Source organism: Triticum dicoccoides, chromosome 6A, assembly GCF_002162155.2.
Source record: "Triticum dicoccoides isolate Atlit2015 ecotype Zavitan chromosome 6A, WEW_v2.0, whole genome shotgun sequence".
In the NCBI taxonomy this organism is placed as follows: Eukaryota; Viridiplantae; Streptophyta; class Magnoliopsida; order Poales; family Poaceae; genus Triticum; species Triticum dicoccoides.
Genome location: NC_041390.1, coordinates 518,175,416 through 518,198,782, shown reverse-complemented (window position 1 = coordinate 518,198,782; position 23,367 = coordinate 518,175,416).

Genomic DNA, 23,367 nt, shown 5'->3' with positions numbered 1-23,367 from the left:
AAACTTTACCATTCTGTTTGGGAACCGCCTATAATGTGTTTAGCATGGAAGATATCGCCATATCTTAGTTGTTACGTTGACAATGAAAGTATACCGCTCAAAATACTATTTATCTCTATTGCAAAACCGATCTCTGGCACCTCTACAAATCCCTGCTTCCCTCTGCGAAGGGCCTATCCATTTACTTTTATGTTGGGTCATCACCCTCTTATTAAAAAGCACTAGCTGGAGAGCACAGCTGTCATTTGCATTCATCACTGTTAATTTATATTGGGTATGACTATGATTGGATCTCTTTTACCATGAATTACAATGTCTAGTCAGTCCTTGATCTTTAAAGGTGCTTTGCATTTATGTTTTGCGGTCTCAGAAAGGGCTAGCGAGATACCATCTTGTTATATCATATTATGATTGTTTTGAGAAAGTGTTGTCATCTGAGATTTATTATTATGACTTGCTAGTTGATTATGCTATTGATATGAGTAATTATGAGACCTGAGAATTATTGCAAGTATGGTTAGTTATGATCTATGCTGAAAACTTGAATGCTGGCTTGACATAGTTACAACAACAAGAGCAAACAGAGTTTGTAAAAGTTGTTCTTTCTTTCTTTCAGTTTGTCAACTGAATTGCTTGAGGACAAGCAAGGGTTTAAGCTTGGGGGAGTTGATACGTCTCCGTCGTATCTACTTTTCCAAACACTTTTGCCCTTATTTTGGACTCTAACTTGTATGATTTGAATGGAACTAACCCGGACTGACGCTGTTTTCAGCAGAATTGCCATGGTGTTGTTTTATGTGCAGAAAACAAATATTCTCGGAATGACCTGAAACTCCACGGAACATCTTAGAAAAAACAATAAAAAATCCTCGCCAAAGATGAAGACCAGGGGGCCCACACCCTTCTCACGAGGGTGGGGGGCGCGCCAGCCTACCTCGTGGGCCCCCCTGGAAACCCTCCGACGCCAACTCCAACTCTATATATTTTCTTTCGGAGAGAAAAAAATCAGAGAGAAGAAATCATCGCGTTTTATGATACGGAGCTGCCGACAAGCCCTAAAACCTCTCGGGAGGGCTGATCTGGAGTCCGTTCGGGGCTCCGGAGAGGGGGATTCGTCGTCGTCGTCATCATCAACCATCCTCCATCACCAATTTCATGATGCTCACCGCCGTGCGTGAGTAATTGCATCGTAGGCTTGCTGGACGGTGATGGGTTGGATGAGATTTATCATGTAATCGAGTTAGTTTTGTTAGGGTTTGATCCCTAGTATCCATTATGTTCTGAGATTGATGTTGCTATGACTTTGCTATGCTTAATGCTTGTCACTAGGGCCCGAGTGCCATGATTTCAGATCTGAACCTATTATGTTTTCATGAATATATGTGAGTTCTTGATCCTATCTTGCAAGTCTATAGTCACCTACTATGTGTAATCATCCGGCAACCCCGAAGTGACAATAATCGGAACCACTCCCGGTGATGACCATAGTTTGAGGAGTTCATGTATTCACTATGTGCTAATGCTTTGTTTCGGTCCTCTATTAAAAGGAGGCCTTAATATCCCTTAGTTTCCAATAGGACCCCGCTGCCACGGTAGGGTAGGACAAAAGATGTCATGCAAGTTCTTTTCCATAAGCACGTATGACTATATACGGAATACATGCCTACATTACATTGATGAATTGGAGCTAGTTCTGTGTCACCCTATGTTATGACTGTTACATGATGAACCGCATCCGGCATAATTATGCATCACTGATCCGGTGCCTACAAGTTTTCCATATACTGGTTCTCACTTATTTACTTTCCCGCTGCTACTGTTACAATCACTACAAAATACCAAAAACATTACTTTTGTTGTCTTTACTTTTGTTGCCGCTACCGCCACTATCATATTACTTTGATACTAAACACTTTGCTGCAGATACTAAGTTTCCAGGTGCGGTTGAATTGACAACTCAGCTGCTAATACTTGAGAATATTCTTTGGCTCCCCTTGTGTCGAATCAATAAATTTGGGTTGAATACTCTACCCTCGAAAGCTGTTGCAATCTCCTATACTTGTGGGTTATCAATATGCCCTGAAAAGGCGGAATCGAACTGGCCCTTAACCTGCAATTCAATTGTGCGTGCAATGATGAATCACTCCTGCCTGCTATCTGTACATTTAGGCATCATCATACATGGCATAACCTAATACATGTGCATTCCATTGTAGAATCTGGAATATGCAATGTTTATGTTAGTTCATACGTTGCACATGATGTTTCAATGCCCCTTAAATCTGGTCAGTCAAGTGATGATCTTTAAGCCTCCTTCTTTGCTTCTTTTCTTGATATATAAGATTTGCTCACACATCTGTTCAATTGCTTGTTTGCATCAGCCAGCCATACTAGGACTGTTTGCTTTGATTACTTGTTGTTCTTGACATAACACTCTAAGAGAGCTTGTCAACGATTTAAACACTAAGGGCTGCTATAGTCGGGCCTTGTCTAACTCATAGGTGACATAAAGGTTTGGTTGTACACTACAGTAGGCTCTCCAAGAGTACCTGGAGATCCAGTTCGAAGGTATGCCTAGTTTTTACATAGTGCAGACATAGTAAATGCTCATTTCATTGTGTGCAAGTGCAAGTGCAAGAGATGCGGCATGTTTCATTATGTGGTATTGTTTTGTTATAATCTCATTCTTTTGTGTTCACAGACTGGAAAGTATGCATATTTATCTTCCAAGGAGACGAGTAACTAGTTTGTGTCACCTTGCAGAGGGGGTGCAATGAAGATAAGATTGAGGATTTACAAGTACAAGATGTTAGGAAGGAGCCTTGCAAGAGAAGAAGGAGCTGCGCTGAGCCTCTTCAACCAGCTAAGGTAAGTCACTGTATGCAACTCAACAGTTCAATTCCTTGTTTGTTTCAGGCATGGTTAATTTTCTCTTTTCAATTGCTTTATTTGTCCTCAGTTAATGAGATGCCCAAATAATCATGCCTGATGTCCGGTACTTGTATCACTATTAGTTGACATAATTAAAGGCCTTACCATTTAATTACTCTGCCGAAGTGTTCCTGAAGCTTTGAAGTCTATTAACCAACTATTATTGCATGAGTCTCACAATCTAGTTTATACTATGCTAATGATTGCATAGTTTTGCCTGCTGTAGTATGTTTGTATGAAACCCTCTGCTTTTCATTATGCTCCCTAAGACTTTAATTGAGGCAAAAAATGGCCAACTGCTTGCTTACTTATACGCAACATGCTGTCTAAATTTGTAACTTGTCTGTGTTTTCGATTGGGCCCCAACATCATGCTCCTCTGGTGAGCTAAGAGGGATTTCTGTATGCAGGATGCACAGACTATCTTTTTATAATTTTTAAAATACCACCTGCTTATGCTTCATGACGTGTAACATTTTTTTTGAAAGTGACGTGTAACATTATTGTTAGTCCTGTTTTGCCATGTAGTACAAAATAGTGTCTTGTTCGCTTCACTGTTGTAACTATATTTTTGCCCTAGTCAAGTGTACTTACAGAAACATTTCAGGATGAAGTGACATCAACACAAAGATCTGCGATCAGTGCGGCATGGCCGTTACCGAATGATTATGGATTGGAATTGGAATGTGTTGATGTTCTTGAGCATCAACTAGAGGTGGCAAGATAACGTGTACATGATTGTCAACGTATAATCAACAAGTTGAGACTGGACATGCAGGTATTAGATGCAGGAGTCAAAAAATGAAACAAGACATTGAGGTAACCATGAAGGAATTGGAGATTTTGCAGACTGAAATTTGTGCTATCTGAATCTGACCAATCCTATTTTCTGAAGAGATTATAGTTCAAATGGAGTTAAGTTGATGCGTGTCCATGATGTATGAGCTGTATTTGCCCAGTGTATGTAATTTGTTGTTTGTGTATGCTTTATTATCACCTGTGCCGAACCATAATGCCCAGTGGGTATAATCGGCTGTAATTTCTTTATTGTATAGTGTAGGATTATTCTACCTTTCTATGCCTTGATCTCTTTGTTGTAATAGTGTAGGCTTTTTAGAGGTGATAGTATTGAGTAGGATAATTCTTTGAATATGCTATATCGTTCAAACGGGGCCAATTCGCCCGACCATGGCCCTTCATGGGCCGTCGGATCCATGGGCCTTCTACGTCTCGTAGGATCCATGGGCCTTGTACGTCTCATAGGATCCATGGGCCGCCGGCTCATTTATGGGTCTTGTACGGGCCTTTAATGGGCCGTAGACGGGCCTTTAATGGAAATCATACGTTTTATGGGCTGACCATAACGGGCCGTTAATAGGCCGTATTTGGTGATGCTATGAAAATGGCCCAACAGACTAACGGGCTGACTGTAACGACGGGCTGAATTTGGCCCACAAAAAGAAAATGACATTAACGGGCCGTAAGTAACCGAATGCTGCAAATGAGCCCAAGAATAAATGGGCCCTCAGAAGGCCGAAAGTTAACTTGGGCTGGAAATGGCCCAACGGAATAACGGGCCGTTAATGGGTATAAAGTGATACACTGTTCATTACGGGCCAGTTTCACCATGGGCCGTTAATGGGTGTAAAGTAATGCACTGTTCATTATGGGCCAGTTTCAGCACGGGCCGCTAATGGGCCAAGAGTTACAAAGGGCCTCATATGGGCCGAAAGACGTCATGGGCTATACATGGGCCAGAAGTGAAAATGGGCTGGAATCATATTAGACGGCCCAGATGACGCTACTGGGCCTAATTCGGATAGGGCGTAACGGGCCTTGGGTTAGCGGGCTGTAAATGGGCTATATGCGAACATGCCGTTAACAGGCTTTCCATGGGCCAGCCCGCTAGCTTTTGACCAAGTCAAATGGGCCGGCCTTTTCGCAGGAATGGGCCACTGTTGGGCCGTGCCACATGTCGACGTATCGTAAGCGCCTTCTGTCCAATGAGTGGATGACATCTGTCCCAACGATGAGCCGACACGTGTTTCCTCTAGCCAATGATGATTTTACACGTGGAAAATCCCCATTGGTCGGGGCTATTAATGGGTTATCGGATCCAAAACCCGACCCCATAGCTTAACGGCGTTCCGTTACGGTGGATGCCACGTGTCGGTCACCCTTGACGAAAGCACTTCTGTGGCGCGCGATTTATTGTCATGGAAGTGGACACTTCCGTGATGATAATTTTGGTAATGTCATGGAACACTTCTACGGCAGCACGGGTATGACTATCTTGATTCTATCATAAATTTGTCGTGGATGTACATGCATGACAAAAATAGCGACCTAATGTGACAAACACGTATCATCACGGAAGTGTATTTTTTTTGTAGTGGTGTATATAGGAGGAAGGAGTACGTCGGTGGAGCAACAGGGGGCCCACGAGGGTGGAGGGCGCTCCTGGGGGGTAGGCACGCCCCCCTACCTCGTTCCCTCCTATTTTGTGTCTTGACATAGGGTCCAAGTCTCCCAGTTCTTGTTCATTGAAAAAATCACGTTCCCGAAGGTTTCATTCCGTTTGGACTCCGTTTTATATTCCTTTTCTTCGAAACCCTAAAATAGGCAAAAAAAACAACAATTCTGGACTGGGCCTCCGGTTAATAGGTTAGTCCCAAAAATAATATAAAAGTGGATAATAAAGCCCAATAATGTCCAAAACAGTAGATGATATAGCATGGAGCAATCAAAAATTATAGATACGTTGGAGACGTATCACCCGGCGGTTGTGATAACGGCGCAGGTCCTGTTGATAAATTGTTGATCGAGCCGCCGCCAAGTCTCTCTCCTCATCTAACAAGTCAAGTGCATCCTGTCGAGCTTGCTCATTATTAGCTTCAACATAAGGCGCCACTCGGGGCGAATCATGACGGATGTCACTGGGCAGCACCGCTTCCGCTCCATAAACCATGAACAATGGTGTATAACCTGTAGACCTGTTAGGAGTGGTGTTGATACTCCACAGCACCAAGGGTAATTCCTCTACCCAACAACCCGACGTCCGTTGTAAGGGAACCATAAGCCGGGGCTTGAGACCTTTTAAGATTTCCTGATTTGCTCTCTTAGCCTGACCATTAGATTGAGGGTGAGCTACGGAAGAAACATCAAGTCGGATATGCTCATGTTGACAAAACTCCTCCATAGCACCTTGGGACAAATTAGTGCCATTGTCGGTGATAATGTTGTGTGGAAAACCAAAGCGAAAAATCACCTTTTTCATGAACTGAACCGCCGTGGCTACATCACACTTACTCACTGGCTCTGCCTCAACCCATTTTGTGAATTTGTCAACTGCCACTAAAAGATGTGTCTTTTTGTCCTTAGACCTTTTGAAAGGTCCAACCATGTCAAGCCCCCAGACTGCAAACGGCCAAGTGATTGGAATCATCCGCAACTCTTGAGCCAGCACATGCGCTCGTCGTGCAAATTTTTGACATCCATCACACCTACTGACCAGATTCTCTGCATCAGCGTGAGCCGTTAACCAGTAAAAACCATGACGAAAAGCTTTGGCCACAAGATACTTTGACCCGGCGTGATGACTACAATCCCCTTCATGGATCTCACGAAGTATTTCTTGACCTTCTTTAGGAGAAACACAACGCTGAAATGCTCCAGTGACGCTGCGATGATACAACTCTCCGTCAGAAATGGTCATTGACTTAGACCGCCGGGTTATCTGTCGGGCTAGGGTCTCGTCCTCTGGCAACTCGCCCGGGTCATGTAAGCCAAGAACGGTACTGTCCAATCCAGAATGACGTGAAGAGCCGCCACCAACTGTCCCTCCGGGTCAGGAACAGCCAAATCTTCCTCTGTAGGTAACTTAACAGACGGGTTATGCAAAACATCTAAAACGATGTTAGGTGGCATCGGCTTACGCTGAGATCCCAACCGGCTTAAGGAATCGGTTGCTTCGTTCTTTCCATGGTCAATGTGTTCCACTTGATAACCCTTAAAATGTCCTGCAACAGGGTCGACTTCACGGCGATAAGCCGCCATGAGAGGATCCTTGGAATCCCACTTGCCTGACACCTGTTGGGCCACCAAATCTGAATCACCAAGGCACCGAACCCGGCCCAGACTCATCTCTTTAGCCATTCGAAGACCATGGAGCAAAGCTTCATACTCTGCTGCGTTGTTAGTACAAGGAAACATCAATCGCAACACATAACAGAACTTGTCCCCTCGAGGTGAAGTTAAAACAACTCCAGCCGCCGAGCCTTCCAACTATCTGGACCCATCAAAATGAATCGTCCAATATGTGTTGTCTGGTTTCTCCTCTGGCATCTGCAACTCTGTCCAGTCATTGATGAAGTCAACTAGCGCTTGAGATTTGATCACAGTACGTGGCATATACTTCAAACCATGAGACCCAAGTTCAAGAGCCCACTTGGCGACTCGTCCTGTGGCTTCCCTAATCTGAATGATGTCTCCTAGAGGTGCAGAGCTAACCACAGTGATTGGGTGACCCTGAAAGTAATGTTTGAGCTTCCGGCTTGCCATGAACACCCCATAAACGAGGTTCTGCCAATGTGGGTATCTTTGTTTAGATTCATTCAGCACCTCACTGACGTAGTAAACCGGCCGTTGGACCGGATGTCTTTGCCAGCCTCCTTGCTCTCCACAACAATGGCCACACTGACAGCACGTGAGTTACCAGCTACATATAATAACAACGGCTCTTTCTCAACCGGAGTAGCAAGATCCGACGGCTCAGCGAGCTGTTTCTTCAGATCCTCAAAAGCAGAGTTAGCAGCATCACTCCAGACAAAGTCATCCACCTTTTTCATCATTTGATACAAAGGCATCGCCTTCTCCCCTAACCGGCTTAGGAAACGGCTTAAAGCAGCAACACGACCTGCCAGCCGTTGAACGTCATTGATGCACACTGATTTGGCCAGAGATGTGATTGCTTTAATTTTCTCCGGGTTGGCTTCAATACCTCTGTTAGACACTAGAAAACCCAAAATTTTGCCATCTGGGACTCCAAAAACGCACTTGGTCGGGTTAAGCATCATCTTGTAGACCCGGAGGTTATCAAAGGTCTCCTTCAGATCTGTTACCAAGGTTTCCTCTTTTCTGGACTTCACCACTATATCATCCACATAAGCATGAACATTACGCCCAATCTGATTGTGAAGGAAATTCTGCACACACCGTTGATAGGTCGTCTGGGCACTCTTAATCCCAAAAGGCATAGACACATAGCAGAAGGCTCCATGGAGTGATGAAAGATGTCTTCTCCTGGTCCTTGACTGCCATCTTGATCTAATGATAACCGGAATAGGCATCCAGAAAACTCAAACGCTCACAACCTGCCATAGCATCAATGATCTGATCAATACGAGGGAGAGCAAAAGGGTCAGCCGGACAAGCTTTATTCAAATCGGTGTAATCCACACACATACGCCAGGTGCCGTTCTTCTTGAGTACAAGCATCGGGTTAGCCAACCACTCTGGGTGAAAAACTTCCACAATGAACCCGGCCGCCAAGAGCCGGGCCACCTCTTCTCCGATGGCCTTGCGCCGTTCCTCGTTAAACCGCCGAAGGAACTGCCTGACCGGCCTAAATTTCGGATCAATCTTAAGAGTGTGCTCAGCGAGTTCTCTCGGGACACCCGGCATGTCAGAAGGCTTCCATGCAAAGATGTCCCAGTTCTCATGGATGAACTCGATGAGCACACTTTCCTATTTTGGATCCAAGTTGGCACTAATGATGAACTGTTTGGATGAGTCGCTTGGCACAAAATCAACCATCTTGGTGTCATCAGCCGACTTGAACTTCAGCACCGGTTCATGCTCCGTAGTTGGCTTCTTCAAAGACGTCATGTCTGCCGGGTCAACATTATCTTTATAAAACTTCAACTCCTCTGTCGCACAAACAGACTCAGCATAAGCGGCGTCACCTTCTTCACATTCTAGGGCTATTTTCCGGCTTCCATGTACTATAATGGTGCCTTTATGACCCGGCATCTTGAGCTGCAAATATACATAACACGGCCGAGCCATGAACTTGGCGTAAGATGGCCGTCCAAACAGAGCATGATATGGGCTTTTGATCTTAACCACTTCAAAAGTTAACTTCTCAGCCCTGGAATCATATTCATCCCCAAAGGATACTTCCAGTTCAATCTTACCAACTGGGTATGCCAACTTACCAGGGACAACACCATGAAAAAGAGTGTTGGATTGTTTAAGACTTTTATCAGTCAACCCCATCTGACGAAACGTCTCATAATAGAGGATGTTGATGCTGCTGCCTCTGTCCATGAGCAGCTTAGTGAACTTATATCCACCAACCTGGGGTACCACCACCAAGGCCAAGTGACCCGGATTATCAACCCGGGGAGGGTGATCTTCTCTGCTCCACACAATAGGCTGTTCTGACCACCTCAAATAACATGGGATCTCCGGCTCAACGGCATTGACATCCCTCTTATGAAGCTTCTTATCCCTCTTGCATAAACTAGTGGTAAACACGTGGTACTGCCCACTATTCAACTGTTTTGGGTTACTCTGATACCCGGATTGTTGTTGCTGGTTATTTTGGCTGGGTTGCTGATTATAGCCGCCCTGGTTACCCGGATGGCCCTGACCGTGAAAACCGCCTCCGCCTGACCCGGCACCCGGGCCCTGAAAGCTGCCTCCGCCTGAACCGCCGCCAGGTCCGTGGCTACCATCAAACATGTTGGATTTTTTAAATTCCTTCATGATCATATAGTCCTTCCACAGATGGGTAGCTAGCTTCTCCCGGGTGCCGTGTCTTGGACAAGGTTCATTCAGTAATTGCTCGAGGGTGGGACCTGACCCGCCTGACCAAGGGGGTTGCCTACCCTTGCGTCGTTGGTTGTTTCCCTGTGCATTAGTGTTAGCCACAAACTCGTCAGCCTTATGTTTATTACCTCCTTGATTCGCCGGGTTATGTTGGTGACCCTTGCCGTTGCCGTTCTTCTTTCCCTTCCCTGTTTTTTCTTCATCAGACACGGGATCCTTGGTACTGTCAGAATCAGCATATTTGACAAGGGTCGCCATCAACTAGCCCATGTCATTGCAGTCACGCTTGAGCCGCCCCAGCTTCTGCTTCAGAGGTTCAAAACGGCATTTTTTTTCTCCAACATTAAGACTATCGAGCCAGCATCCATCTTATCAGATGAATGTATTATCTCCTTAACCCGGTGCACCCAATGGGTCATGGACTCACCTTCCTCTTTCTTACAATCAGTCAGGTCCATGATTGACATAGGTTGTTTACAGGTGTCCTTGAAGTTCTGAATGAACCGGGCCTTCAACTCCGCCCATGAGCCGATGGAATTGGGTGGCAACCCTTTCAACCAAGTGCGGGCCGTTCCATCTAACATCATAGTGCAATACTTAGCCATTGCTGCATCGCTGACCTCCAACAGCTCCATCGCCATCTCATAACTTTCAATCCATGCCCTAGGCTGCAAGTCGGCCATGTAATTAGGCACTTTATGAGGCCCCTTAAAGTCTTTTGGCAAGCGCTCATTACGTATTGCCGGCACCAGGCAAGGGACACCTCCTGTTCTTGTGGCTACTCCTGCCTCAACAGAGTTTGCCGGATAAGTCGGGAAAACCTGATGAGACGCCTGCTCAGCTGCCAGTTGAACCGCCCGCTCAGCTTCTTGACGGATCCTCTCCTGATACGCCAAGTTAAGGGCTCCACCCTGCGCCGGCTCATGCCTGCGCGGTTGGTTACGGCGTTGAGCGTTGCTCGACATAGCGGCTGAGTCCATATTCCTGCTATAGCTCGGGCTCTGGCTTGGGCGAGGGGTTGAATGGATTCTGTCTCGACTTTAAGAGTACGCATCCTGCTGCGCCAGAGTCGTCTGAAGAAATTCTCTCACGCTTCGTGTTTCGATTGCTGTCGGAGAGTCGCCTTCCATCGGGAGAGCCGCCAAACGAGCCGACGCAGCAATGAGATTCTCCAAATGATTGTAAAAGTGACCCGGTGGTATCGGTGTATAATGAGGCGGAGCGGTATTCATCCGAGGTGGTTCCATGGCCCGCGGCTGAACCGGCGCCCCAGCCCCGGGTGTCATGATCCGGTTTGCCTCCGGCGGGTTACTTGGACCAGCCCCGGGTGTGTGGAAAAGGTTCCTAGGTTCGAAAGTTAGAGGCAGACGTGACTGAGTTTTCTGGTGCCTTCTCATCATGACCTCGCTTGACGCGTTCAGATCCACCGAGAGTGGGAAAGTCTCCGCTTGAAGCTGCTGAGCACGAGCATCCAAAGCCGCCCGCTCCGCGGCCATCCCGACCTCTTCTGCTGCTAAATTTTCTTTGGCCTGTGCCATCTCTTCGCGTACCCGTGCCACCTCCGCGTCATGCTGAGCCTTATCCGCCGGTTCCACCACAGCAGTCAACAGAGCCATCAACTTATCCATGAGGTCCATTAGTATCTGAGCCGGGGGCCGCGCGGGGTCTTCTGACCCGGCCGCTGCCGACCCGGTGGTTGTTGTTGCTCCAGCCGTGGAGTTCTGCCCGGGTTGAGTGCCAGCCATGAAGACTCCGGCTCGATTCGGCGGCTCAGAGAGGTCCGGAATACTACTGCCATCGGAATAGCCCCCAAGCACGCCATCTTCCAGCTGATACAAAGAATTTGTCTCACCTGAGGACGACTCACCGTCGGAGCAGATGGCCGTCTCACCGCCATCCACGGATCCCTCAGAAAACTCACCTCCATGGATGCAACCCACGAAGGCACGCTTTACGGTGGGTCAGGCCCGGGCAGATCTCGCGCGCTGAGCCGTCTCGATGATGTTCGTGCAGACGTCCGGCTCAGGGCCCGATTTGCCGATCCGGCCGATGAAGACATGAATTCCACTGAAGGGGACCCGGTACCCGTACTCAATTGAGCCGGCCTCGGGGACCCAGCCTTCGTCCTCGATGTAGAGCTTGCCGCGATGACTCTTGGTCATCTGGCCCACAGCCTATCCCTTGAGCCCTTTGAAGTTGCCCTTCAAGAACTCAAATCCACCGTGCGCTGGCCCCACGGTGGACACCAACTATCATGGAATTGTCACGGTAGATGTCCTAGCGAAAGGACTTAGTCGTAGGGCCATCGCAACTAGGAAGATTAAAGGGGTTAATCGGGACAAAGGACACGAGAGGTTTTATACTAGTTCGGCCCCTTACGATGAAGGTAAAAGCCTACGTCTAGTTGTGTTGGAATTGCTGGTGTTTCGATGACCAAGGAGCGAATCCGCCAGCTTGGTTATCGATCTGTTGATTCTTGCCCTAAGTCGTCGCCGGGTCGTCCCCTTATATACACGGGTTGACGCCTGGCGGCCTACAAAGTCCCGACCGGTTCATAAAACATGTCCGGCTCGGTGACTTCTTTATATGGCTTTCTCTACAAGTCTTTCTTTACATACGGCGGTTTACAATATTGGGCCTTAAGCCGCCTCTGGGCTTAGGCCTTCTACAAGTCTTAATAAACTATCGCCTTGAATATTACTGGGCTTCTTTTGTAACCCGCCATTGGGGTTGACCCGGCCCCTCCTGGGCGGGTCTTACCTGGTAGCTATATTCCCAACAGATAAGGATTATGATTTCTCTGTTGATCCTGAGTTAATTACTTTGGTTGAATCTATCCTTTCTATAGCTATGAATCTGAAACTGTTGTGGCACATCTTACTAAATTAAATGATATAGCTACCCTGTTCACTAATGATGAGAAAACTCGCTATTATTATATCCTTAACTTATTCCCGTTCTCATTAAAGGGTGATGCTAAGATATGGTTTAATTCTCTTGATCATGGTTGTGTGCGTAGTTCCCAGGATATGATTTACTACTTCTCTGCTAAATATTTCCCTGCTCATAAGAAACAAGCTGCTTTAAGGGAAATATATAATTTTGTGCAAATAGAAGAAGAGAGTCTCCCACAAGCTTGGGGGAGGCTTCTCCAATTACTTAATGCTTTGCCTGGTCATCCTCTCAAGAAAAATGAAATACTTGATATCTTTTATAATGGACTAACCGATGCTTCCAGAGATTACCAGGGAAAGAACTGTTGATCAAGATGAAATTCTATTGAATAATATGTTGACTAATGAAAATAATTGGACACTTCCTGAACCAACTCCTAATCCAACTCCGAAGAAAAGGGGTATTCTATTTCTCAGTACTGAAAATATGCAAGAGGCAAAGAAATCTATGAAAGAAAAAGGTATAAAAGCTGGAGATGTTAAGAATTTACCTCCTGTTCAAGAAATACATGGTCTTAATTCATCACCTATTGAAGAAACATATGCTCTCGATAACCCGACACAGGTAGTAAAGGTAAATTCTCTCTATAGATATGATAAAGCTGGAATCCCTCCTGCGAAGTTTGCTAGCCAATGTTTGGATGAATTTGATAACTTTATGGTTAAGCAAGAATATTTTAATGCTTATGTTGGTAGACAATTGAAAAATAATGCTTACATGATTGAACACTTGAGTGATTATATGGCTAATGTTAAATGTGAACTTAAACTTATTAGTAAACATGCTTCTATGGTTACCACTCAAGTAGAACAAGTACTTAAAGCTCAGAATGATTTTCTCAATGAATTGAATAGTAAAAATAATGACTTTGCTGTTAGAGTTGCAACTAGAGGGGGTAAAGTGACTCGGGAACCTTTGTATCCTGAGGGCCACCCTAAGAGAATTGAGCAAGATTCTCACAGAGCTAATGTAGATACACCGAGTCCTTCTAAAAGGAAGAAAAAGAAAAATGACAGGACTTTGCATGCTTCTAGTGAACCTGTTGAAGGTACACCTGAGAATCCCAGTGATATTTCTATTTCTGATGCTGAAACACAAGCTGGTAATGAACATGAACCTAGTGATAATGTTAATGATGATGTTCATGTTGATGCTCAACCTAGTGATGACAATGATGTAGAGATTGAACCTGCTGTTGATCTTGATAACCCACAATCAAATAATCAACATTATGATAAGAGATACTTTGTTGCTAGGAAGCATGGTAAAGAAAGAGAACCATGGGTTCAGAAACCCATGCCTTTTCCTCCTAAACCATACAAGATTTTGAGCGCTTTGCTGAAATGATTAGACCTATCTTTTTGCGTATGCATTTGACTGATATGCTTAAAATGAATCCTTATGCTAAATATATGAAGGAAATAGTTACTAATAAAAGAAAGATTCTGGAATCTGAAATTTCAACCATGCTTTCTAATTATACTTTTAAGGGTGGAATACCAAAGAAACTTAGAGATCCAGGAGTACCAACTATACCATGCTCCATTGAAAGGAACTATGTTAAAACTGCTTTATGTGATCTTGGAGCCGGTGTTAGTGTTATGCCTCTCTCTTTATATCATAAACTTGATTTGAATAAGTTGACACCTACTGAAATATCCCGAGGACGATAGTATGTCTATTATTCTTGGAAGACCCTTTTTGAATATTGCAGGGGCTGTTATTGATTGCACCAAAGGCAATGTCACTTTTCATGTTAGTGGTAATGAGCATACGGTACACTTTCCAAGGAAACAACCTCAAGTCCACAGTATCAATTCTATTGGAAAAATTTCAACTATTACTATTGGAGGTTTTGAATTTCCTCTGCCTACTGTCAAGAAGAAATATGATATTCTTATTGTTGGGGATGTGCATATCCCCGTTGAGGTAACCTAGTGTTATTCGAAAATTCTCCGGTTCCATGTTATTCGGAATGAGTTTGTTAACAAGATCTGATCAACCATGTTAGTGGATTCCTTTTGATGAGCATGAGATGGGTGAATTTAGAAAACACAACTCTCAGTACCCTCTTTTTACTTTCTGTTATTTATATTAAATAAAGCAAAAAAATAGTATTTTGTATCTGTTTTCTGAATTATCCATGCAAAAAAAGAATACCCCGAAAATAAAATTTCTCCAAATGCCCTAAAAATTAAATATGATTTTTTCTAGAATATCTAGCATTGAGAACACAGCAGGGGGAGCAAGCACCTGGCCACGAGGGTCCAGGGCGCACCCACCCCCCTGGGCACGCCCCCCTGCCTCGTGGGCCCATGGTGGCTCCCCTCCACTTATTCCAGCTACCACACACTCCTGCTTCTTCCCCAAAAAATCACTAGCCAGCTCAAACCCGAGTTCAAGCACATCTTGCTGCCATTTTCGATCTCCTAGCTCAAAGCTCCATTCACAAAACTGCTTTGGGGGATTGTTCTTTGGTATGCGACTCCTCCAATGGTCCAATTAGTTTTTGTTCTAGTGCTTTATTCATTGCAAATTTTGCTGCTTAGGTGACCCTGTTCTTGAGCTTGCATGTCAAATTTATGTGGTCAAAAGTAGTTTTAATGCATGATATTGCCTCTAGGCACTTGTGGGAGTAGTTGCTATCAATTTTGTTGAGTTTAGCTCACTTTTATTTTAAGTTGCTAAAAAATTCAGAAAATTTCAGAAAAAGATGAAGAGATTTTTGAGGGGCTCATCGAGCCGAAGCTCGAAGGATAAACAAAGTGAAGAGAACAAGAAGCCCAAGTATAATCTCCCTCGCACCGCGGAAGTCCGGCCGTGTGAATGGCCTTGTGATGATTTCTTGAGAACAGCCGGGATTTATGATGACTTCTATGAATTGGCTGAGAATGCAGGCCTCACCGCCTTCCTCCACGACCAACGCGAACAGTATCTCTTACTCACCAATATCTTTGTGCAAAACTTTCATTTCCATTCTAGGAGCTCACCACCTACGGTGGAATTTTATTTATATGATGAGCATAAGGAGATGTCACTTCGTGATTTTTGTCGGGTTTGTTTGATCCCTTTTGAGGGCAGTGTAGAGGAACCACATCGTGATGATGTGGAGGGATTTATTGATACAATTGTTGTAGGGGAAACGAGGAAGGTTTTTGATGCAATAATTACTAGCATACATTTTCCTGTTTTACATTACTTTGCAATATTTGCTAGTAGATGCTTAATTGGTCGCGGAAACTGTGGCAACCTTAGTGCCCCTGATATTGTTATTTTGTGCCATGCCTTGTTCCGTGATGACACATTTAGTATGGGCGCTATTGTTGCAAAGCGGTTAAATCTTAACTGTACTAAGGGCCCCATCTTGGGAGGTATCTTTGCCTCGCGCCTCGCTGCACATTTTAACATACCTATTAGACATTATGAGAAGGAAGAGAAGTTGCTGCCTCCTGTTTTTCTAGACTATAAGAGTATGGTAGCACATGATTTTATCATTAAGAATAAGGAAAAGATGCTTAAGTACAAGCTGATATTTGATAAAAATCACCCTGAGACTATTACTTTGCCTGCTCCTTCCTTGTTTGACTTATCTGCAAGCAAGTACCTTGTTCCGTCGGAGGCCACTTAGGCCTACCGAAACCCCACATCAGCTACAGAGCCAGAGCCGGAACCACAATTTGATCCTCACCGGCAGTCTGTTTATCAGTGGAATCCAGAGGAGATTGCCAACCAGTGGCACCAGGGGCATCCTTCTCAGTACGACCCCAGCTACAACTTTGGATATCCGCCAGGCCAGCCGTGGCCATAGACCAACTTAGGCCAAAAGCCTAAGCTTGGGGGAGTATGTATCTCTCACCGACATTACATTCATGTTCACACACTCATGCTAGTTGTCGGTGCTCATACTTTTTCATTGTAATATCCATGCTAGTTTATTTTATTTTTATGCCTTCTTCTTGTGTGTCTGATAAACCTTAAGAAAAACAAAAAAATAGTTGTAGCTTTTTAGCTAGTTTACATTCCATGCCCGTAGTTATAGTAATTAAAAATAAAACCCAAAAAGATTTCTCGTTCTTATTTTGCTTGTTGGGAGCTTTCCCGTGTAAATAGTTTTATTTCTTTTCTTTCCTTTGGGGGTCGAGAGGAGAAGACTATGATGAAAATGTTGAGTGGCTCTTATATGCATTATTGTTGATCTGACAAAGAGCCCATATTACCTCATCTTCTCTCTTGAATTGAATGCTTGCATATTCCAGCTTAGTCCAATGCACGTGCACTATTATTATTATCCACACTATTCGGTCATGCAAGTGAAAGGCAATAATGATGATTATATGATGAACTTATTGAGATGAGAAAAGCTGGTATGAACTCGACCTCTCTTGTTTCTGTAAATATGATTAGTTCATCGTTCCTAATTCAGCTTATTATGAATAAACATGTCTGCAATGACAAATAGAGATTGTAGTTTCTTATGCCATGCTTAATTAGCTAGGAGCTTACAATGGTTTACCATGCATGCAACCATGCTATTAAAATGGTTGTGATGTGGTATGATAGGGTGGTATCCTCTTTTGAATGATTCGAGTGGCTTGACTTGGCACAAGTTCACGCATGTAGTTGAAACAAAATCAACATAGCCTCTATGATATTTATGTTCATGGTGCATTATATCCTACTCATGCTTGCATTCGGTGTTGATTAATTTTAATGCATGTTCATGACTATTATCGCTCTCTAGTTGGTCGCTTCCCGGTCTTTTTCTAGCCCTCACTTGTACTAAGTGGGAATACTGCTTGTGCATCCAATCCCATAAACCCCAAAGTTATTCCATATGAGTCCACCATGCCTACCTATATATAGTATCTACCTGCCGTTCCAAGTAAATTTGTATGTGCCAAACTCTAAACCTTCAAATAAACATTCTGTTTTGTATGCTCGAATAGCTCATGTATCAACTAGGGCTGTATGTATCTTCCATGCTAGGTGGGTTATTCTCAAGAGGAGTGGACTCCACTCCTCACTCACGAGAAAATGGCTGGTCACTTGGATGCCCAGTCCCATGCTTTATGCAAATCAAATCAAAATAATTGCAAACAAAACTCACCCGGGACTCTTGTTAGTTGGAGGCACTCGCTGTTTCGAGCAAGCCATGGATTAATGCTTGTTGGTGGAGGGGGAGTATAAAATTTACCATTCTGTTTGGGAACTGCCTATAATGTGTGTAGCATTGAAGATATCGAGATCTCTCGATTTTTATGTTGACAATGAAAGTATACCGCTCAAAATATTATTCATATCCATTTCAAAACTGAGCTCTGGCACATCTACAAATCCCTGCTTCCCTCTGCGAAGGGCCTATCTATTTACTTTTGTGTTGAGTCATTATCCTCTTATTAAAAAGCACCAGTTGGAGAGCACCGCTGTCATTTGCATCCATTACTGTTAGTTTACATAGAGTATGACTTGATTGGATCTCTTTTACCATGAATTACAATGTCTAGTCAGTCCTTGATCTTTAAAGGTGCTCTGCATTTATGTTTTGCGGTCTCAGAAAGGGCTAGCGAGATACCATCTTGTCATATCGTATCATGATTATTTTGAGAAAGTGTTGTCATCCGAGATTTATTATTATTGCTCGCTAGTTGATTATGCCATTGATATGAGTAAACATGAGACCTAAATGTTATCGCAAATGTGGTTAGTTCATAATCTTTGCTGAAGACCTGAATGCTGGCTTTACATATTTACAACAACAAGAGCAAACAGAGTTTGTAAAAGTTTCTCTTTATCACTTTCAGTTTATCAATTGAATTGCTTGAGGACAAGCAAAGGTTTAAGCTTGGGGGAGTTGATACGTCTCCATCGTATCTACTTTTCCAAACATGTTTGCCCTTCTTTTGGACTCTAACTTGCATGATTTGAATAGAACTTACCCGGATTGACATTGTTTTCATGCCATGGTGTTATTTTTGTGCAGAAATAGAAGTTCTCCGAATGACCTGAAAATCAACGGAGAATTATTTTGTAATATATAAAAAATACTGGAAGAAAGATCCATGTCATGGGGGCACCAACTGTCCATGAGGGTGGGGGCACGCCCTACCCCCCTGGGCGCGGCCCCTGCCTTGTGGGCCCCCTGGCGCTCCACCGACCTCAACCTTGACTCCATATATTCACTTTCAGGGAGAAAAAAATCAGAGAGAAGGATTCATCGCGTTTTATGATACAGAGCCGCCGCCAAGCACTAAACTCTCTTGGGAGGGCTGATCTGGAGTCCGTTCGGGGCTCCGGAGAGGGGAATCCGTCTCCATCGTCATCATCAACCTTCCTCCATCACCAATTTCATGATGCTCACCATCATGTGTGAGTAATTCCATCGTAGGCTTGCTGGACGGTGATGGGTTGGATGAGATTTATCATGTAATCGAGTTAGTTTTGTTAGGGTTTGATCCCTAGTATCCACTATGTTCTAAGATTGATGTTGCTATGACTTTGATATGCTTAATGCTTGTCACTAGGGACCGAGTGCCATGATTTCAGATCTGAACCTATTATGTTTTCATCAATATATGAGAGTTCTTGATCCTATCTTGCAAGTCTATAGTCACCTATTATGTGTTATGATCCATTAACCCCGAAGTGATAATAATCGGGATACTTACTAGTGATGACCGTAGTTTGAGGAGTTCATGTATTCACTATGTGTTAATGCTTTGGTCCGGTACTCAATTAAAAGGAGGCCTTAATATCTCGTAGTTTCCAATAGGACCCCGCTGCCACGGGAGGGTAGGACAAAAGATGTCATGCAAGTTCTTTTCCATAAGCATGTATGACTATATTCGGAATACATACCTACATTACATTGATGAACTGGAGCTAGTTCTGTGTCACCCTAGGTTATGACTGTTACATGATCGATTGCATCCAGCATAATTCTCCATTACCGATCCAATGCCTACGAGCTTTTCCTATATTGTTCTTCGCTTATTTACTTTTCTGCTGCTACTGTTACCACCACTATAAAATCCAAAAATATTACTTTTGCTACCATTACCTTTTTCTATCGTTACCACTACTATCATATTACTTTGCTACTAAATAGCTTGCTGCAGATATTAGGTTTCCAGGTGTGGTTAAACTGACAACTCAGCTGCTAATACTTGAGAATATTCTTTGGCTCCCCTTGTGTCGAATCAATAAATTTGGGTTGAATACTCTACCCTCGAAAACTGTTGCGATCCCCTATACTTGTGGGTTATCAAGGGCAACCGTGGATACGGCTAGCCATGGAAAGTGAAAGTATGGTGGAAAATGGAATAAACTTTATTTTCTGTTTGGGAACCGCCTATGATATATCTATGCATGGAAAGTATTGAGAACTCTAAGTCGTTTTCGTTGGTGGGATGGATACACCTCTCAAAATGTTTTTATATCTAAGTTTTTGGCTTTGAGCTCTGGCACCTCTACAAATCCCTACTTCCCTCTGCGAAGGGCCTTTCTTTTACTTTATGCAATTTTTATTTTGAGTCTCCATCTTCTCTTATAAAAGAACCAACTAGGATGCAATATGATCGTACTTAAGTATTGGGTGTAGCTAATATTCGAGTGTGTTTCATGAATGGGTCAATGTTTGAGCATGATGGGCTAGGGATAACTTATTTTAGCATTGATATTTTGAAAGACATGGTTGCTTGTTGATATGCTTGAGTATCTAAATTATCATGTCAAAACTAGACTATTGCTTTGAACAACTAAAAGTCCAATTGACCATTCTATAAAGAAAAGAATATGATATGACATGATAGGCATCATTCCGCATCAAAAATTCTGTTTTTATCACTTACCTACTCGACGGCGAGTAGGAGTTAAGCTTGGGCATGCTGATATGTCTCCAATGTATCTATAATTTTTGATTGTTCCATGCTGTTATATTATCAATCTTGGATGTTTTATAACCATTTTATATCATTTTTTGGTACTAACCTATTGACATAGTGCCAAGTGCCAGTTCCTGTTTTTCCGTGTTTTTTACATCGCAAAAAATCAATATCAGACGGAGTCCAAATGCCATGAAACTTTACGGAGAATTTATATGGGCCAAAAGGAACACAATGGGCCCTGGCTGCGCCTGGGGGGTGCCCCGAGCGGGGCACAACCCACCAGGGCATGCCAGGAGGCCTAGGCGCGCCCTGGTGGGTTGTGCCCACCTCGGGTGCCCCCGGACCGCCTCTTTGCTCTATAAATACCCGAAAAATCCCAGAACCCTAGGGGAGTCGATGAAATATTCATACAGCCGTCGTAGAGTCTAGAACAGAAAGGGAAGAGGTGCTTTGTAGTGGGGTTCTATCTTTTTATATCCATGAAAGTTATTTGAGTTTCTTTGATCTCTTATATGCATGATTACTTATAACCTCGTATTTCTTCTCTGATATTTGGGTTTTGTTTGGCCAACTTGATCTATTTATCTTGTAATCGGAAGAGGTGCTTTGTAGTGGGTTCGATCTTATGGTTCTTGATCCCAGTGACAGAAAGGGAAACGACACGTATGTATCGTTGCTACTAAGGATAAAACGATGGGGTCTATCTCTACATAGATAGATCTTGTCTACATCATTTCATCATTCTTATTGCATTACTCCGTTTCTCCATGAACTTAATACACTAGATGCATGCTAGATAGCGGTCGATGTGTGGAGTAATAGTAGTAGATGCAGGAAGGGGTCGGTCTACTAATCTTGGACGTCATGCCTATATAATGATCATTGCCTGGATATCGTCGTAATTATTTGAGGTTCTATCAATTACCCAACAGTAAATCGTTTACCCACCGTTTGCTATTTTTTTCTTGAGAGAAGCCACTAGTGAAACCTACGGCCCCCGGGTCTTCTTTCTCATATATTTGCCTTTGCGATCTACTTTTTACTTGCATTTATTTTCAGATCTACTAAACCAAAAACCCAAAAATACCTTGCTGCAATTTTTCCTTATTTATTTTATTTGGGATTTGATCTATCAATCTACTACAAATTTATCTCACGTCTGTTTCCCTATCTTGAGGCGACGTACCCCGAAAGGGATTGACAACCCCATTAACATGTTGGGTTGCGAGGATTTGTTATCTGGGTGCAGGTGTTGTTTCTGTTGTGTTGCTTGGTTCTCCTACAGGTTCGATAACCTTGGTTTCATATCTAAGGCAAATACCTACCATCGTTGTGCTGCATCATCCCTTCCTCTTTGGGGAAATACCGACGTAGCTTCAAGCGACATCAGACCCTTCTTCTTGCAGCGCCGCCTCCTCGTCGGTGACCCTTCTTCTTGTTGTGCGGCCTCCTCGCCGCCGACCCTTCTTCTAGCTGCGTGGCCTTGTCGATATGGTCAGGTAATCCACACCCCACTGAAGGAAATATGCCCTAGAGGCAATAATAAAGTTGATATTTATATTTCCTGATATCATGATAAATGTTTATGATTCATGCTAGAATTGTATTAACCAGAAACTTAGTACATGTGTGAATACATAGACAAACAAAGTGTCACTAGTTTGCCTCTACTTGACTAGCCCATTGAATCAATGATGGTTATGTTTCCTAACCATAGACATGAGTTGTCAATTGATTAACGGGGTCACATCATTAGAGAATGATGTGATTGACTTGACCCATCCGTTAGCTTAGCAGGATGATCGTTTAGTTTGTTGCTTTTGCTTTCTCCATAACTATACATGTTCCTATGACTATGAGATCATGCAACTCCCGAATACCGGAGGAACACTTTGTGTGCTACCAAACGTCACAATGTAGCTGGGTGATTATAAAGGTGCTCTACAGGTGTCTCCGATGGTGTTTGTTGAGTTGGCATGGATCGAGATTAGGATTTGTCACTCCGATTGTCGGAGAGGTATCGCTGGTCCCTCTCCGTAATGCACATCACTATAAGCCTTGCAAGCAATGTGACTAATGAGTTAGTTACGGGATGTTGCATGACGGAATGAGTAAAGAGACTTGCCGGTAACGAGATTAAACTAGGTATTTGTTGGGGACCATAGTAATTTCAAAAATATTCCTACGCACACGCAAGATCATGGTGATGCATAGCAACAAGAGGGGAGAGAGTCGTCCACGTACCCTCGTAGACCGTTAAGCGGAAGCGTTATGACAACGCGGTTGATGTAGTCGTACGTCTTCATGATCGACCCATCCTCAGTACTGAACGTACGGCACATCCGTGTTCAGCACACGTTCAGCTCGGTGACGTCCCGTGAACTCACGATCCAGTAAAGCTCGGGGAAGAGTTTTGTCAGCATGACGGCGTGGTGACGATGTTGATGAAGCTACCATTGCAGGGCTTCGCCTAAGCACCGCTATAGTATGACCGAGCTGGATTATGTTGGAGGGGGGCACCGCACACGGCTGGGAGAGATCAATGATCAACTTGTGTGTCTAGAGGTGCCCCCATGCCCCCGTATATAAAGGAGCAAGGGGGAGGCCGGCCGGCCCAAGAGGGCGTGCCAGGAGGAGGAATCCTCCTCCTAGTAGGAGTAGGATTCCCCTCTTTCCTACTCCTACTAGGAGGGGGAAAGGAAGGGGGAGAAGGAGAAGGAAAGGGGGCGCCACCCCCCCCCCTCTCCTAGTCCAATTCAGACCAGAGG